This window comes from Cetorhinus maximus, chromosome 23, assembly GCF_964194155.1.
Source record: "Cetorhinus maximus chromosome 23, sCetMax3.hap1.1, whole genome shotgun sequence".
In the NCBI taxonomy this organism is placed as follows: Eukaryota; Metazoa; Chordata; class Chondrichthyes; order Lamniformes; family Cetorhinidae; genus Cetorhinus; species Cetorhinus maximus.
In genome coordinates this window covers 42,568,020-42,587,842 of record NC_135901.1, presented here as the reverse complement: position 1 = coordinate 42,587,842, position 19,823 = coordinate 42,568,020, and the positions used below count along the sequence as shown (strand labels likewise).

The following is a 19,823-nucleotide window of genomic DNA, read 5'->3' as shown; positions in this document are numbered from 1 at the left end:
CTGAATAAGAGATATGCTTTCGAAGTTGTCCGTCTTGCCCTCATCAGGATAACTGCACCACTTAAACCAGCAGTAAATACACTTACAAGTTAACTTGCATGAGAAGAGCTGCTGATTGGTTAGGAATTGTGCTCTGATTGGTAGAGCAGTTGCCATGGGTGATGCAGCAGAGGAAAGGTAACTGTTAACTGCCAAGCTTCTTGTTTCACATTCAAACCAGGCAGGTCGACTCTGATTGTTAAGGCATCGTCATGGGGAATGAACCTGGGAATCGCGGTGCCCCAAGCTTATTCATTGTTTGGAAATGGCGTTATTCGTACACATGCTACTTCACTCTGCAAAGGACAGGGCCTGTGTTTGAATATATGTGGATTCTAACATGCGTCACTGAGCCAGATTGCGAACCCGACTGACAATCTTAAATTGGCTTTCAGTGCAATTCTTAGCACAATCAGGATTGTTTAGCAAGTGTTGTTCAATCGCGGAATCACATATAATGTTGGACAGGATGTTTTGAGTTTTGCAAGCTCGGGCTAGCTGGGTACAGTCAGTACTTTGCCTGCTGCGACAATCCAAAGGAACAGGCTGTTTGATATGAACCTCCAATCATTGGGAAGTACTGCCTACATGCCTGGCTTAAACAGGCACTGAAATTAATCAGTTCTGCTGAAGGGTCATGAGGACTCGAAACGTCAACTCTTTTCTTCTCCACCGATGCTGCCAGACCTGCTGAGTTTTTCCAGGTAATTCTGTTTTTGTACTGAAATTAATACTGTCTTATAGTGTCTATAGTGATTTAACTACCTACCAATCCATCTATCTATCTATTTATCTCTATTATCTATCTCTATATCTGTTTGTCTGTTTCTTTGCTTCTTTATTGATGTAATGCTAAATGTTACCTTGATAAGTAGGGCCAGCCCAAACTGGCAGTGACCCTCTTGAACTGCTCCTGCTCACAATCAAGGCAATCATGCTGATTAAGCTGTAGTCTACTCCGAATGTAAAAGTGCAGAACTAAGTCTATGTATACTGCACATATAAACAGTCAGCGTTGGGCCTGTCAGCACAGAATGTAGCAATGCTGAAATGAACCAATGCACAGTGTGTACGTTCAACTGCGGTTGTCAAAACTGAAATTACATTTACTTAACTCTTCCTGTCCACAGCAAGTATAACTCTGCTGAAATTCCCTATTCCAAGCTGAAAGAACGTTTGTTGAATACGATCTTTTCTCGTTGAAATTACCAGCCCAATGTATACGTTGAATATAACTGAACTAATCTGACGTCGCCCTGGCTTTAATGAACACAGTCTTACTGAATTGTACCTGCACACTCTGAACTTATCCATTCTGAAGTCAGCCTGTCCACTGCCCTCCGTCGCCTGGATTTACCATCCCACCAAAGTCAATGGGCTTTTGACGGGCTCGTCGCAGTTTTCGACCCCGCCCCACTGCCACGGGGGCGTAAGATTCCGCCCATTATAACCACCTTGAAATTACCGTATCAAAATTGAAAGCACCAACGCTGAACTGAGGATGTTTTCAGGAAGATATAATTTTTTTGTAATGTTATTTGGAATTAATTTTAAAGTAGAGTAAGAGTGGGGTCTGAGTCTTTCTATGTGTGTCTGTCCGTGTGTGTTCGACTTAATTGAATTAGAGGCAGCTGGGTGGAAGTCCTTGATGTAAGAAGAGAAGCTCGATTTGAAATGCTAAATCGGTGAACATGGGTGAAGTTGTAGAATGTGAGGTGTAAAGGGAACATTTGCATTTTAAAATAAACTGGAATAGCGTGAATTCAAAAGAGGGAGTGAAATATTTCACCTAGCCAGCAGAAGTTAAGAAACAGTGTGTTTATTTTATCCCATGGATTGTTGGTAAAATTCGCATTACGATACATTTTGATTATTAGAGAGGTAATCCCCAAGACATAGTGAAACAATGGGAATTTGCATTCAAATGGGAAAATATGTATAAAGGAGAGAAGGCGGTGTGCAAGGGAAGGCATTCTAATATCTAACAAGCGCGAAAAGCCTCCAGGCTCTAAGCCTCAATTTGCTGTCTGCACGAACTGAAGTGAAGGAACTCACTTTGAATTCAACTGTTTAGGGCGCAACTTGCCTGGGTCTTTTAAAAGCTGTGTGTTCTACTGTTAACGAAGGTATAGCTGGGAGTTAGATTAATTAGGGGAGCTATTATGGTACTAATTTATAGACCTATGTATGTGCTTAAAATTATTTCCTTCATTAATAAAAGTTTAATTTCGTTTTGTGAAAACCCTTTAAGCCTCGATGCAAGTTCCACAGAATGATTTTTTTTGTTTGTTTTAAAGCAGCAAAATTTTAAGAGATGCAGCACGGGGCTCGAAATCCACGACACTAAAACTAAGTGTCTCATGATCTAGCGACAGAGCAAAGCGGGGGTGTGAGAAAGAAACCTTCATATCCCAACACATATGGAGACAAACGCTGTTTTCCACCTGGAGCCTCAGCTTGTTCTGAATTTCAAAGTGTGGAAGATAATCGACCTACAAAAGCCCAAAGGTTGCAATGCATTCTTCTCAATCATCAATAACATCATTCACATCTTCCACTTCTTAGCTGCACCTGCTTCCAAACATTTCAAACTCTCCCTTGCAACTTTCATCCTGATATTTTTTTCTCTACCATTTTAACTTGAATCTGCACAACTAATGTGAATAAAGTTTGTGCTGGTAAAAATGTATTCACCTCTCGGGGAACTGAGTTACATTGACACACACAGAGGAACACACACACAGACATATACACCGAGAGTGAGAGAGGCTTTGTCTCTAAGTAGACACAGAGTTAAAGCCAGGAATAATGAGAAGCGGGGAACCCCAATGGATTTGGGCTCCATCAACTAAACCAATCGGCCACAACAACTGGCCCTGTGCAGAGGTTAATGTCGATGGTATAAAATCATAAATGTCTACAGCAGTGGAGGATGACATTCGGCCCGTCGTGTCCATGCCGGCTGGTGGCAAAGGAATTCAGCTAATTTGATAAGCTCGCATTTCCCCGACTGCAGTTTATATTTCTCTTGTCTCTCCTCATTCTTTCTATTAAAATTTAACATGGCAGGCAGCTTTTTTGACAGTGAGCTGGCACTTTTTTGCATCTTTCGCATTTGTAGTTGTATGTTCAGTGAATGTAATATCTCACAGTCGCATTGCATTTCCTCTTCGCCATTTCACTAAATAAACATTCAGCAAAGTGAGTGTATCTTTCTGCTGACAGCGGGTGATTGGAGAATACGGGGCCGGAATATTGCTGCTTTTGTGCTTTTCCCTGTCTCACTCACTGTGGAGCTGAGGAAGAGAGAATAATTGATGGGTTTGTTTGAATGCAATAACTTCACATGTTTCTAATGAATTAGATGTAATTAAATAGTCGTTCATTTTTTTATTGTGTTTGGAATGAACATTCATAACAAAAACATTGGTGTGGGAACTCACTGGGTAAGAGTAGAGTTTGCAACGTTTGTGGGATTTTTTTTGCAGTTCAATTAGCTAATGACAACCCAGAACTGTGTGACAATGAATGCTGATGGAGAGAAAACAGTGCAAACTCCGTTTCTGGGTAGCCTCGAACCACCAACCTTCTGGCTGATAGACAACGCGATGACCAATTGCAACACAGAGACTGATACAAGCTTCACCTGCAAGGTATCCTAAACGTGGGTGTCTGCGAGTTAAAGCTTCAGATTGCCACTTCCGGAATGACCATTGCTCTCTTATCAGTTTTACTCTTCCAAAATTAAAAGGTGGGGCATTTGTTGTGGTTACATGGAAACAGTCTGATCCCACCCACTGCAGACACATCCATGTCACCGGGAACCAGCTCTCCTACAACCGGTGCCGTCTCCCTTCGAGCCTTTCGGTGTCTTGTCTGTTACCAAGTATTCTGATTGTCCTGAAGCCGATATTAGGTTTGGATTCCTGATGTGCAGTAACGAGAATCCTTTCAATGCTTCAGATCAGTTAATTTCACTGATAACATCAGAGTCAATATTCCAGCACCTTAAAGAAGGGAAAGGTGTCTTGACTGTCTCTGGTCAGTCGGACAGTTCACGCTTAAGTCTCCTCTGACCCCCATTCCTCAAAATGGATTTTCCTTTTCTTCTTGAGTTCCCTGACCACATCTGGCAGCAACTTTGGATTGAGAGGCATAATTAACAGTTCGGATGCAATGTAGTTCTGACGAAAGGTTAGAGACCTGAAATGAAAACTATGTTTCCCTCCCGACAGACACAACAGATCTGCTGAGAATTCAAGAATTTTCTGTTTTTCTTTCAGATATCCAGCATCTGCAGCATTTTGTTTTTCTTTAACTGATTCTTTAACTAAGTGCTGAGAATGTGGAACCCATTACCAGAAGGATTTGAGATCTATGTCTGAGCTGAAGACGTATAGGTAAACTCACACTGTTAACAGATCATTCACCAGCTGGAAAAGGAAAGGGATTCACTCTATCATCCCATTTACAGACACAGCAACACAGTCTCACCAGTGCAACCCCTGCTGGTTGGATCATACCTAGCACAAAGGAAGATGGTTGTGGCTGTTGGAGATCAGTCATCTCAGCTCCAGGACATCACTGCACGAGTTCCTCAGGGTAGTGTCCTCGGCCCCACCATCTTCAGCTGCTTCATGAATGACCTTCCTTCCATCATAAGATCAGAAGGGGGGATGTTCACTGATGATTGCACAATGTTCAGCACCATTCGCGACTCCACAGATAATGAAGCAGTCCATGTCCAAATGCAGCAAGACCTGGACAATATCTAGGCTTGGGCTGACAAGTGTCAAGTAACATTCGCACCACACAAATGTCAGGCAAAGACTATCTCCAACAAGATAGAGAATCCAAGCATCGTCCCTTGATGTTCAATGGTGTTACCATCACTGAATCCCCCGCGGTCAACATCCTGGGTGTTACCATTGACCAGAAACTGAACTAGACTAACCAATAAATACTGTGGCTACAAAGGCAGGTCAGAGACTAGGAGTCATGTGACAAGTAACTCGCCACATGACTTTCCAAAGCGTGTCCACCATCTACAAGGCACAAGTCAGGAGTGTGATGGCATACACCCCACTTGCCTGGATGAGTGCAGCTCACACAACACTCAAGAAGCTTGACACCATCCAGGACAAAGCAGCCGGCTTGATTGCTACCATATCCACAAACATTCACTCCCTCCACAACCAACGCACATTGACAGCAGTATGCACCATCTACAAGATGCACTGCAGGAATTCACCAAGGCTTCTTAGACAGCACCTTCCAAACCCACGGCCACTACCATCTAGAAGGACAAGAGCAGCAGATGCATGGGAACACATCCACCTTGACGTTCCACTCCAAGTCACTCACCATCCTGACTTGGAAATGTATCGGCGTTCCTTCACTGTTACTGGGTCAATATTCTGGAACTCCCTTCCTAACAGCGCTGTGGGTGTACCTACACCACATGGACTGCAGTGGTTCAAGAAGGCTGTTCATCACCACCTTTTTAAGGGCAACTGCGGACACTGCAATAAATGTTGGCCTAGCCAGCGAAGATCACATCCTGTGAATGATTTTTTTAAAAATTCAGATACTTCATGTGTGCAAAGGTCTTTATTCAGTTTCCCCACATGTTAACACTCCACCTTTAAAAGTTCAAAGGATTTGATCCAAAATCAGAGCACTGCTACTGGCAAGACACGGTTTAAATGTACCACGTATTGGGGAAATATAATTACTAGCTCACCCCATCTGCTGAGACTCCATTGAGTTCAGATCTAACTGACGGGGTTTGTTCTGCTGTTCATTACATCTAGGAGAGAATTATGGTGGATGCCAGATTGCATCAATTGATTCAACAATTTTATATCTTGGCCCAATGGCACTAATCGTATTCTGCTTACAGGACATAGGTTTCTATTCTGCATTATCACCTTTCAATGGCGGGGTGATCATCCAGCATTCGCTGCGGGACAGAATGTGCCCTATCCTTATTAAAGCAGCTCCCTGCATATGCGCATTGAGCTGTGTGCGCGAGCGCGCGCGTGATTGGAGCATGCGCAATTCGGTGTGTTTCATGAGCATGCGCAGTGCGGGCCTGTGACTGAAGCTGCTCAGAGCGGGTGAGAGAATGTCGAGCGGAGCAAACTAACAGTGTGAGTGGGTGTGTGAGGAGGAATGGAGCCAGCGGAGTGGGCAGGGAGGCTTCATAAAGATACAGTTCAGGCCGCAGACCCCAAATAACAAGGTACCGGTCTTGTGTTTTCAGAGAACGTGCAGAAAAAATCTGGATTTCTCCCATTGCCAGGCCCAAGGGTAACGGCCGCCATCTTTATAGGGGGCAATGTGCAGCAGGGCGCATGCGCGGTCATCCTGGTCCAGGAAACAGGAGGAGAGAATGTTGTGAATTTCAATCCTGGACTGACAGAGATTTGATTTTGGAAACTCCTTTTACAGTGGGTTAGAAGGGGAGGATTTACACTTCACCAAGAGAAATATTTGTCTCTTCTGATATAGGTCTTGTAAATTTCTTTTGCAGGATATTAGAAGGGGAGGATTTCAAGACAGGAAACTCAAATCAACAATCATATTCAAGTCCCACAGTCACTCAATTCCTCAGAACCTGAATATTATCAGCTTTTGAATGTGGAAAGAATGAGGTTTGTTTGTTTTATTTATGCTATGAGATTTTGAACATCTGTGTGACTGGAAATGGAGAGGAGGAGACCACAGAAGGATTTGTAACCAAGGATGTGAAGTTTAAAATTGATGTGTTGCTTCACCGGGAGCCTGTGTAGGCCAATGAGCAGAGTGCTGATGGGGGAAAGGGACATGGTGTGAGTAAGATTTTTTTAGATTTGATAGAGGTATTCAAATTCATCAGGCGTCTAGACAGAGTTGAGAGGGAGAAAATATTCCCATTGGTGGAAGGATCGAGAAGAAGAGGGCAAAGATTTAAGGTAATTGAAAAAGAATCAATAGAGATATTAGTAGAAACCTTTCCACACAGTGACTGGTTAAGATCAGGAATGCTCTGCCTGAGAGTGTGGTGGAGGCAGGTTCGATCGAAGCATTCAAGAGGGAATTGGATTAATACCTGAAAAGGGAGAGTGTGCAGCGTTATGGGGAGAAGGTGTGGATTGGCATTAAGTGAATTGCTCATTCGGAGGGCTGGTGCAGACGGCGTGGGCCGAATAGCCTCTTTCTTTGCTGTAATAATTCTGTGACTCTGTGATACAGAGAGTGAAATTTTGGATGATCTCAGGTTTATGGAGGTTGAATGTGGGAGGCCGGATAGGAAAGTGTCAGCATCGTCATGTCTAGAGGGAACAAAGGAATGGATGAGAGTTTCGGAAATGGTTGAGCTGAGGTAACGGCAAAGCTGGGCGATTTTACTGAGGTGGATCTACCTGATCACAGACCTTCCATTTTGTTCTTCCACACAATCCCCCTTTCATTGACTCAAAACCTATTACATCTCTATCTTTCCAGAGTGTTTCCGACATCTTCTGTTTTTATTACTGATGTGGAAATAGGCGGTCTTGGTGATGATGTGGATATGTGGTTGGAAGCTCATCTTGGGGTGAAATATTTCACCATGATTGTGAACAGTCTGGTTCAGCCTCAGACAGTTGTCAAGGAGAGGGATGGAGTCATTGAATAGGGAGTGGAGTTTGTAGTGGGCCTGAAGACAATGGCTTCAGTCTTCTCAGTATTTAAATGGAGGAAATTTCTGTTCATCCGGTACTGGATGCCGGACAAGTCAGGACAGTGTGTAACTTGGAGTGTCACATGCACCTGTTACCCTGGTCCTTCCAGGTGGTGAAGGTTGAGGGTTTTGGAGATTCTGTCGAAGGTTCAGTGGAGTTGTAGATGTATAAAATCTCTCTCATTCACCCCTGCCTCTCCCATCTCCCTCTCTGTTTCCTCCCAGAGATGCTGGTGTTTTGTATAGGCCTAGACTAGTTGGCAAGTTCCATTCGTGAAGGACATTAGTGAACCAGTTGGGTTTTTATGACAATCCAGCAGTTTTCATGGTCACTTTTTCCTAGTGTCGGTCCCACAAATTCCCAGATTCATTCAGCTCAATTTCATAACCTGCCTTTGTGTTTTTGTGGGTTCTCTCTCACTCCCTTTTTTCTGTTTTAAATCAATTTCACAGGGTATTAGAAGGGGAGGATTTGAAGTCGGGAAACCCAAACCAAACATCACATCAGGATCTGACAGTGTCGCCAATTCATCGTAACCTGAATATCATCGGATTTTGAACATGGAGGGAAAAAGCACCGTTCACCGTGGGGAGAAACCGTGCACGTGTTCTGTGTGTGGACGAGGCTCCTGCCGATCATCTGACTTGTCAGAATACAAGTGCAGTCACACTGGGCAGAAACCGTGGAAATGTGGGGACTGTGGGAAGAGGTTCAGTTACCCATCCCAGTTGGAAATTCATCGGCGCACTCACACTGGAGAGAGGCCATTCACATTTTCAGTGTGTAAAAAGGGATTTTCTGATCCTTCAACTCTACTGAAACACAAGGGAATTCACAATGGGGAGAGGCCGTTTACCTGCTCTGAGTGTGGGAAGGGATTCACTCAGTTATCCACGCTGCAGACACACCAGCGAGTTCACAATGGGGAGAGGCCATTTACCTGCACTGTGTGTGAAAAGGGATTTGCAGATGCATCCACCCTACTGAAACACAAGCGAGTTCACACTGGGGAGAAGCCGTGGAAATGTGGGAACTGTGGGCGAGGATTTAATAGACCATCCCAGCTTGAAATTCATCGACGCACTCACACTGGAGAGAGACCATTCACGTGCTCTGTGTGTGGGAAGAGATTCACTCAGTCATCCATCCTGCAGACACACCAGCGAGTTCACACTGGGGAGAGGCCATTCATCTGCTCCGTATGTAAAAAGGGATTTGCTGATTCATCCACCCTAGTGAAACACCAGCACATTCACACTGGGGAAAGGCCATTTACCTGCTCTGTGTGTGGGAAGGGATTCATTCAGTCATCCACACTGCTTAGGCACCAGCAAGTTCACACTGGGGAGAGGCCATTCACCTGCTCAGTGTGTGGAAAGGGATGCACTCGCTCATCCCACATGCTGAAGCACCACAGAGTCCACAAGGAACTGCAGGGTTTGGATTTTCTTACAAATGCCATTCAGATCTGAACAGTGTTCATTGGGGTCTGTTTCTGCTGATGTTAATAAACTCCAACCCAGTAAAATTCAAATAAATCTACTTTGTGTTAGGTAAACTGTGTGTCGAGCCTTTATAATATCTCTAACACAAGTTAGTTACTTTTGAAGGGCTCTCCCTCACCCCTGCCTCCTCCATCCTCACCTGCAGCTAGAATATGAGGAACTCGTGGAGCTTCTTTGTCACTAAGACTTAGACAATCCGATCAGCTGCTTCCCTCCCTTCCACTCTCCCACCGGGACAAACTGTCTCTAAAGTTCTCCCTTGTCCAAGACCTGAGCCCATATCTTTCTCCAGTTTCTCTCCCACCTTCCCTCATGACCTCTCAGTGCCCTCTGTGTGCACCACCTTCTCTCTCAACCCTATTGCCACTAAACGACTGACAACACAACTTCCCCATCTTTGCTAACATTGTCAATGGTTTTCTCTTTTCAGGTACTGTTCCTCTCTCCTTTAAATCTTACATCGTTATCACTGTCCTTAAATAAAAACACAAACCCTTCACCATCTTTGCATGCTGCCGCCCCATCTCTAGCCTCACTTTCCTTTCAAAAATACTTCAACGTTTTGTAATCTCCCAAATCCATGTCCATCTTTCCTAGGACACCAGGTTTAAATCCCTCCAATCAGGTTTATTCCCCACCACAGTTCCAAAACAGTTCTTATTGAAGCCACAAATGACATTCTATATGGCTGTGACAAAGGTAATATTTCCCTTCTGGTCCTTCTCGACCTGTCTGTGGTGGGCCTCCCTCTCTCTGGCCTTGGCTTCCATGTGATGTTCTCAATGATGACAGTATGAACCTTCTCCCTAACAAAAACAGAATTACCTGGAAAAACTCAGCAGGTCTGGCAGCATCAGTGAAGAAGAAAACAGTTGACGTTTCGAGACCTCATGACCCTTCGGCAGAACTGAAGTATAGTTAGGAGAGAGGTGAAATATAAGCTGCTCTAAGGTGGGGGGCGGGGGGAGAGAGAAGTTGAGGGTGGGGTGGTTGTAGGGATAAGCAAGCAGTGATAGGAGCAGATAATCAAAAGATGTCACGGACAAAAGGATCAAAGAGGTGTTGAAGGTGGTGATATTATCTAAGAAAGGTGCTAATTAAGAATGGATGGCAGGATACTCAAGGTACAGCTCTAGTGGGTGTGGGGTGGTAAGACTAATAAAGTTTTAGTTTTAGATTTAAAAATAATGGAAATAGGTGGGAAAAGAAGAATCTATATAAATTATTGAAAAAAAAGGGGAGGGGGAAGTAACGGGATGGGGATGGGGGAAGGGGGAGTTTAAGATCTAAAGTTGTTGAATTCAATATTCAGGCTGTAAAGTGCCTAGTCGGAAGATGAGGTGCTGTTCCTCCAGTTTGCGTTGGGCTTCACTGGAACAATGCAGCAAGCCAAGGACAGACATGTGGGCAAGAGAACAGGGTGGAGTGTTAAAATGGCAAGCGACAGGGAGGTTTGGGTCTTTCTTGCGGACAGACCGCAGGTGTTCTGCAAAGCGGTCGCCCAGTTTGCGTTTGGTCTCTCCAATGTAGAGGAGACCACATTGGGAGCAACGAATGCAGTAGACTAAGTTAGGGGAAATGCAAGTGAAATGCTGCTTCACTTGAAAGGAGTGTTTGGGCCCTAGGACGGTGAGGAGAGAGGAAGTGAAGGGGCAGGTGTTGCATCTTCTGCGTGGGCATGGGGAGGTGCCATAGGTGGGGGTTGAGGAGTAGGGGGTGATGGAGGAGTGGACCAGGGTGTCCCGGAGGGAACGATCCCTACGGAATGCCGCCGGGGGGGTGAAGGGAAGATGTGTTTGGTGGTGGCATCATACCGGAGTTGGCGGAAATGGCGGAGGATGATCCTTTGAATGCGGAGGCTGGTGGGGTGATAAGTGAGGACAAGGGGGACCCTATCATGTTCCTGGGAGGGAGGAGAAGACGTGAGGGCAGATGCGCGGGATATGGGCCGGACCAGGTTGAGTGCCCTGTCAACGACCATGGGTGGAAAACCTTGGTTAAGGAAGAAGGAGGACATGTCAGAGGAGCTGTTTTTGAAGGTAACGTCATCAGAACAGATGCGACGGAGGCGAAGGAACTGAGAGAATGGGATGGAGTCCTTACAGGAAGTAGGGTGTGAGGAGCTGTAGTCGAGGTAGCTGTGGGAGTCGGTAGGCTTGTAATGGATATTGGTGGACAGTCTATCATCAGAAATTGAGACAGTGAGGTCAAGGAAGGGAAGAGAAGTGTCAGAGATGGACCATGTGAAAATGATGGAGGGGTGGAGATTGGAAGCAAAATTAATAAATTTTTCCAGGTCCCGACGAGAGCTTGAAGCAGCACCAAAGTAATCATCGATGTACCAGAGAAAGAGTTGTGGGAGGGGGCCGGAGTAGGACTGGAACAAGGAATGTTCCACATACCCCATAAAGAGACAGGCATAGCTGGGGCCCATGCGGGTACCCATAGCCACACCTTTTATTTGGAGGAAGTGAGAGGAGTTAAAGGAGAAATTGTTCAGTGTGAGAACAAGTTCAGCCAGACGGAGGAGAGTAGTGGTGGATGGGGATTGTTCGGGCCTCTGTTCAAGGAAGTAGCTAAGGGCCCTCAGACCATCCTGGTGGGGGATGGAGGTGTAGAGGGATTGGACATCCATGGTGAAGAGGAAGCGGTTGGGGCCAGGGAACTGGAAATTGTTGATGTGACGTAAGGTGTCAGAGGAATCACGGATGTAGGTGGGAAGGGACTGGACAAGCGGAGAGAGAAGGGAGTCAAGATAATGAGAAATGAGTTCCGTGGGGCAGGAACAGGCTGACACGATCGGTCTGCCAGGAAAGTTCTGTTTGTGGATTTTGGGTAGGAGGTAGAAGCGGGCCGTCCGAGGTTGGGCGACTATCAGGTTTGAAGCTGTGGGAGGAAGATCTCCAGAGGAGATGAGGTCAGTGACAGTCCTGGAAACAATGGCTTGATGTTCTGTGGTGGGGTCATGGTCCAGGGCGAGGTAGGAGGAAGTGTCTGTGAGTTGATGCTCAGCCTCCGCGAGGTAGAGGTCAGTGCGCCAGACAACAACAGCAACACCCTTGTCAGCGGGTTTGATGACAATGTTGGGGTTGGACCTGAGAGAACGGAGTGCAGTAAGTTCAGAGAGACAGATTAGAATGCGTGAGAGGAGCAGAGAAATTGAGACGGCTAATGTCACGCCGACAGTTCTCAATGAAAAGATCAAGAGAACGTAAGAATCCAGAGGGAGGGGTCCAGGTGGAGGGAGAATATTGGAGGTGGGTAAAAGGATCCGTTGAACGGGGAGAGGACTCCTGCACAAAGAAGTGAGAACGGAGACAAAGACGGCAGAAGAAGAGTTCAGCATCATGCCGAGCCCGAAATTCATTGAGATGAGGGCGTAAGGGTATGAAACTAAGTCCTTTGCTGAGCACTGAACGTTCAACATCGGAGAGGGGAAGGTCAGGGGGTATAGTGAATACGCGGCTGGGGCTGGGATTGGAAGATGGGGTGGGGACGGAGGGACAAGCAGGGGTGGAGGGTCCCAGATGGGTGTTGGTGTCAATGAGTTGTTGGAGCTTGCGTTCCTTAGCACTTGAGAGAAGGAGAAAAAGTTTCTTGTTGAGGCGACGGATGAGGCGAAGAATAAAATGAAACTGGGGGCACGCGCAGCTTTGAGAAAGGGTGCAGCAGTGCTGCTGGAGGGAGAGGTCGAGTGTGTTCATATGGCGGCGCATGGCACTGAGTGTGGATCTCAGAATGCGACGGGAACAGCAGTCCGAGAAACGTTTTATGTCCCGGAGATACCTGTAATCCTGGGTGGGTTCGAAAGAAGACGGATGGAATTTCAGTTGAAATCCACGTGGGGTAAGTCGGAGACGGAGACAGTCACTGATAAAGGAAATATGGCTGTGAAAGCGGTTTTTAAAAAACTCCACCCCTCCATCATTTTCACATGGTCCATCTCTGACATTTCTCTTCCCTTCCTTGACCTCTCTGTCTCAATTTTTGATGATAGACTGTCCACCAATATCCATTACAAGCCTACCGACTCCCACAGCTACCTCGACTACAGCTCCTCACACCCCGCTTCCCGTAAGGACTCCATCCCATTCTCTCAGTTCCTTCGCCTCCGTCGCATCTGTTCTGATGACGCTACCTTCAAAAACAGCTCCTCTGACATGTCCTCCTTCTTCCTTAACCGAGGTTTTCCACCCACAGTCGTTGACAGGGCCCTCAATCGTGTCCGGCCCATATCCCGCGCATCCGCCCTCACGCCTTCTCCTCCCTCCCAGAAACATGATAGGGTCCCCCTTGTCCTCACTTATGACCCCACCAGCCTCCGCATTCAAAGGATCATCCTCCGCCATTTCAGCCAACTCCAGCATGATGCCACCACCAAACACATCTTCCCTTCACCCCCCCTGGCGGCATTCCGTAGGGATCGTTCCCTCCGGGACACCCTGGTCCACTCCTCCATCACCCCCTACTCCTCAACCCCCACCTATGGCACCTCCCCATGCCCACGCAGAAGATGCAACACCTGCCCCTTCACTTCCTCTCTCCTCACCGTCCTAGGGCCCAAATACTCCTTTCAGGTGAAGCAGCATTTCACTTGCATTTCCCCTAACTTAGTCTACTGCATTCGTTGCTCCCAATGCGGTCTCCTCTACATTGGAGAGACCAAACGCAAACTGGGCGACCGCTTTGCAGAACACCTGCGGTCTGCCCGCAAGAAAGACCCAAACCTCCCCGTCGCTTGCCATTTTAACACTCCACCCTGTTCTCTTGCCCACATGTCTGTCCTTGGCTTGCTGCATTGTTCCAGTGAAGCCCAACGCAAACTGGAGGAACAGCACCTCATCTTGCGACTAGGCACTTTACAGCCTTCCGGGCTGAATATTGAATTCAACAACTTTAGATCTTAAACTCCCCCTCCCCCCATCCCCACCCCGTTTCTTCCCCCTCCCCTTTCCTTTCAATAATTTATATAGATTCTTCTTTTCCCACCTATTTCCATTATTTTTAAATCTATAACTAAAACTTTGTTAGTCTTTCCACCCCACCCCCACTAGAGCTGTACTTTGAGTATCCTGCCATCCATTCTTAATTAGCACTTTTCTTAGATAATATCACCACCTTCAACACCTCTTTGATCATTTTGTCTGTGACATCTTTTGATTATCTGCTCCTATCACTGCTTGCTTATCCCTACAACCAACCCACCCTCAACTTCTCTCTCCCCCCGCCCCCCACCTTAGACCAGCTTATATTTCACCTCTCTCCTAACTATACTTCAGTTTTGCCGAAGGGTCATGAGGACTCGAAACGTCAACTGTTTTCTTCTCCACCGATGCTGCCAGACCTGCTGAGTTTTTCCAGGTAATTCTGTTTTTGTTTTGGATTTTCAGCATCCGCAGTAGCTTTTAGCTTTTTGTTTGAACCTTCTCCCTAACCTGTCCTAACCCTTCTGCTCGGTCATTTATTGAAACCAGGGATTCTACTTGTTCCCTCCAGTGGTAACGATGACTTTCCCTGTCTGCCCTATTATTCCTTAAAGTCAGCCCTTGAATTGTTTGTACATTGTTTCATCAGTAGCAATTGTTGAAATGTCTGCTCCACACCCACAGGGTTTCATCTGTTTAAAGTCACAAACAGCAAGGTCCAGTTTTCTCCTGGAGTTTGAGACAATCCGTTTTCAGAATGATGCAGAGTTTCAGCCAATGAGGGGGATCCGGGCTCAGCCCCGCCCCTCATTCACTTTCATTGGTTGGAGGAGCAGCTGCTCCCATTCGGTCATCCAGCACTGCCTGCTTCGCCTATTGGTCCGCAACTGCCCTCAATCAGCGGGGGATTTGTGTGCTGTCAGGTCAGTGTCGGGGGGCGGGGTTTATAAACCCCGAGTGCGGCCCCAGAGCCGAATCTGAACCAATGAACATTCTCCAATCTCTCAATCCGCCGCTTCCGGCTTCTCTCCGGCACCAACCTCAAGCAAAGAGAGCAGGAGACTCCGAGCATGCGCATTCCACCCAGACAACCCGAGGCAGATAGGGCGGTTTCTCAGGCGCATGGGATTGTGGGTAATCTGGCCGCCATTACAATCCCAGTTTCAGTTTATTTCCGGACCTAACATTGAGTTCAACAACTTCAGCCCATGAACTCTCTCCTCCATCCTCACCCCTTTTTTTACACACTTTTTTCAATGTTAATTTTCACTTTTTAATTGTTATTTTTTCCACTTATTTTTATTATTATTTTTAAAATTCATTTTCAATTTTATTCATCGTTTTATCCCCACCTTATAGTCTATTTTCGATCTTTTTTCCCACCACCTTCCCCTCCCCCACCCCACCCCCACTAGAGCCATCTGTCAGTTGCTCATGTTTTTTTCCAGAGTGCTTACCCTTGTCCGACTATTATCACATTCTGCTTTCTACCCTTAATGTCGCCATTAGCACCTCCTTTCGCCAGTACCATCACAGTCAACACCCTTTGACTTTTTGTTTATGACATCTTTTGCAATCTCTCTTTTAACTCCACGTATCGCTGGCCTTCAATGCAGCTTCACCTGCTCCACCCCCATTAAGCAGTATAAATTTCACCACATTTTTATTCTCTTCGCTCTGAAGAAGACTCATAAGGACTCGAAGCGTTAACTCTGTCTTTCTCTCCACAGATGCTGTCAGAACTCCTGAGTTTTTACAGCATTTTTTGTTTTTGTTTCAGATTTCCAGCATCCACACTATTTTGCCTTTATCAGTTATTTTTTTTTTGTCTGAATCTGTTAATTTATGTATTGGAAGCTAAGTAAGATCAAGTGCACATCTCATTCAATGTAAATTTTCATTGGATCACCAAACTCTTTGAACTCCACCTCTTCTAACAATAAACCAAGAAGGACAAGGACAGCAGATAGATGGGAACACCACCACCTGGACGTTCCCCTCCAAGCCACTACCATCCTGACTTGGAAATATATCGCCGTTCCTTCACTGTTGTCGGGTCAAAATCCTTGAACTCCTCCCTAACATCTCATGAATGAATAAAAGTAAATTGTAAACACAAAGTTTCCAGCCGGGATTGAACCGGGGACTTTCTCATGTAAAGTAAAGGTGATAATCAGTGCACTAGGGAAATGAGTGTGAATCCCCCCCGGACAGAGGGGAACTGACCATCCATCTCTAGCTCTAATTCCCAAACAGAAAATGATGCCAAGAATCAGCAAGTCTGTGGCCGCTCTCACCATTTGAAACGGTCACAATGCCCGGCTGATTGACGGCAGCGCCGGACCATTAGGAAGAGGGGGGCAGCACTGGAGGACCGGCTGGTCCTCCAACCAATCGGAGTGAATGAGGGGCGTGGTCGGGCTGGGAGTGAAGCATGCGCAGTGTGAGTAATGGCGCTGGAGATAATGTTCTTTCTCGGATTCGCAATCGGTGAGTGGGTGAATGGCGGGGCGAAGGGAACGATGGATCCAGTGGGTGAGCGGAGCGGTTTCGTAAACATGTTGTGTAAACCGCAAATCCGAAAAATCGAACTTCCCGGTTTCCCTGGGCCCGTCTCCCCTTTTGCACCGAGCGAGGCCGCAGCTTTCTCCAAGTTGCAGATCCTGATTAACGGCCGCCATCTTTATTGGGGGCAACGTGCAGCAGGGCGCATGCGCTGCCGCCATCTTTGTAGGGGGCAATGTTTTTGGAACCTTTTCAATGACTGATGGACAAGTTGTTCCCATTCTGTCTGCTTCACGCTTAGAGTTACAATGTCTTCTTGATGAGACAGAGACAACGATATATGTCCAGGTCAGTGACAATAACTTGTATTTATATTGTACCTTTAAAATAATGAAACTTTCCAAGACATTTCAAAGAAATGTCACAAATTCACATTTGACACTGAGCCACAAGAAGAGATATTAGGGCAGCTTGGTCAAAGAGGTAGGTTTTAGGGAGAATCTTAAAGGGGGAAAGTGAGGTGGAGAGATTTAAGGAGGATATTTCAGAGCTTGTGGACTAGGCAAATGAAAGAACGGCCACCCATGGTGTAGCGATTAAAATCGGGAATACCCAAGAGGCCGCAATTAGATAAGGGTAGAGATGTCGGAGGGGTATGTGGCTGGAGGAGATTACAAAGACAGGGATGATCACAACCATGGAGGAAAACAAGGATGATAATTTTAAAATGTTGGTGCTTATGAAAAGGAAACCTTTGTAGGTCAGTGAGCACAGGGGTGAGGGGTGAAAATGACTTTGTGTGAGTAAGCACACAGGTAGCAGAGTTTTACATGACCTGAAAATTACAGGGAGGTTGAATGTGGGAGGCCAGCCAGGAGAGCATTAGGCTAGTTAAGTTTAAAGGTAACAAAGGAATGGATGAGAGTTTCAGCAGCAGATGAGCTGAGACTGGGCTGGAGTCGGGCGATGTTACTGAGGTGGAAATAGGCAGTCTTGGTGATGATGTGGCCATGTGGTTGGAAGCTCATCTGAGGGTGAAATATTTCACCATGGTTGTGAACAGTCTGGTTCAGTTTCAGACAGTTACCAGGGAGAGGGATGGAGTCTGGCTAGAGAGTGGAGTTTGTAACAGGGACTGAAGAAAATGGCTTCTGCCTTCTCAATATTTAAATGGAGGAAATGTCTCTTTCCCAATACTGGATGTCAGACAAGTCAAGATGGTTTGTGACTTGGAGGTGATGGTGTTCACATACACCTGCTACCCTGGTCCTCCTTGGGATGGAAGCTGAGGGTTTGGGAGATTCTGTCAAAGCTTTAGTTGCATTGTAGATGTATAAAGTCTTTCACCCCCGTCTCACCTGCCCCTCTCTCCCTCCCTTTCTCTCCTGTAACAGAGGCCAGAGTCTTGTGTACATCCAGACCAGGTGGCATGTTCCCTTCCCTGAAGGACATTAGTGAATCACTTGGGCTTTTGCAACAATCCACCAGATTTCATGGTCACTTATTCCTAGCTCCAGGCCCACAGATTACCAGATTCATTCAGCTCAATTTCACAACCTGCCTTTGTGTTTTTGTGGATTTGCTCTCACTCTCTTTTTTCTGTTTTAAATCAATTTTACAGGGTTTTAGAAGGGGAGGATTTGCAGTCTGGAATTTGAAACCAAACATCACATCTGGTTCTGATGGGGTCGCCCAATTTGTGGTAATCTGAATATCATTGGATTTTGAACATGGAAGGAAAAAGCACTGTTCACAGTGGGGAGAAACCGTACACGTGTTGTGTGTGTGGACGAGGCTTCAGTCGATCATCTGGTCTGTCAAGACATAAATATAGTCACAATGGGTAGAAACCACGGAAATGTGTGGACTGTGGTAAGGGATTCAATTACCCATCCAAGTTGGAAACTCATCAGTGCAGTCACACCGGGGAGAGGCTGTTCACCTGTTCTGATTGTGGGAAGGGATTCACTGATTCCTCGTCCCTGCTGAGACACCAGCGAGTTCACACCAGGGAGAAACCATTCACCTGCTCCAAGTGTGGGAAGGGGTTCACTGAGTCATCCTCGCTGCTGAGACACCAGCGAATTCACACTGGGGAAAGACCGTTCACCTGCTCTGAGTGTGGGAAGGGATTCACGCATTAATACAACCTGCTGACACACCAGCGAGTTCACACTGATGAGAGACCACATAAATGTCCAGATTGCGGGAAGTGCTATAAAAGTTCCCGTGATCTGATGTGCCATCAACGTGTTCATATAGATGAGAGACCATTCATGTGCCCCCACTGTGGGAGTGGGTTCAAGACATCGTCTGCACTCATTAAACACCAGCGAACTCACACTGATGAGAGATCATTCACGTGCTCTCACTGTGGGACTGGGTTCAGGCGATCATCTCAACTCACTGTACACCAGCAAATTCACACTGGGGAGAGACCATTCACCTGCTCCGACTGTGGCAAGAGATTCACTCAGTTAAACTCCCTACTGAGACACCAGCGGCTTCACACTGGGGAGAAACCTTTCACCTGCTCCCAGTGTGGGAAGGGATTCACTCAGTTTTCCACCCTGCTGACACACCAGCGAGTTCACACTGAGGAGAGACCTTTTAAATGCCCAGACTGTGGGAAGTGCTTTAAAAGTTCCAGCGAACTGATGTCCCATCAACGTGTTCACAGTGACGAGAGACCATTCAGGTGCTCTCAATGCGGGACTGGGTTCAGCTGGTCGTCTGCCCTCATTTTACACCAGCGAGTTCACACTGGGCAGAGACCATTCACCTGCTCTGAGTGTGGGAAGGGATTCCTTCAGTCATCCCACTTGCTGAGACACCAGCAAGCTCTGGTGACTACAGTAATTGGATTTTGCTGTTAATCACATCCAGGACTGAATCATGTTCATTGGGGTCTGTTTCTGCTGATGTTAATAAACCCTGGCCCAATTCTAGGGGCTAATATTCTGGGTAAAAGTCAAATAAATCAGTTTTTTTTCCCAAACACACAGTGTGCTGAATCTTTTTAATATGTCAAACACAAGTTAGTTCCTTTTGAAGGGCTCTCCCTCTCTCCTCTCTCCTCCATCCTCACCTCCAGCAACAAGTGTGAGGAGCTCATGGAGCTTCTTTGTCACTAAGATTGAGAC

General features: G+C 46.3%; 2 protein-coding genes and 1 pseudogene across 2 annotated transcripts in view; 1 reads left to right on the top strand and 2 right to left on the bottom strand.

Moving 5' to 3' along the window:
• Nucleotides 1–19,823, bottom strand: part of LOC144698012 (uncharacterized) — a 621,009-nt gene that overhangs the window by 344,856 nt on the left and 256,330 nt on the right. The gene's annotated exons all lie outside the window — the stretch shown is intronic.
• The window catches only part of LOC144698011 (uncharacterized), a 360,246-nt gene that overhangs the window by 293,203 nt on the left and 47,220 nt on the right, over nt 1–19,823 (bottom strand). The gene's annotated exons all lie outside the window — the stretch shown is intronic.
• On the top strand, nt 8,282–19,556 carry LOC144698501 (uncharacterized; annotated as a pseudogene).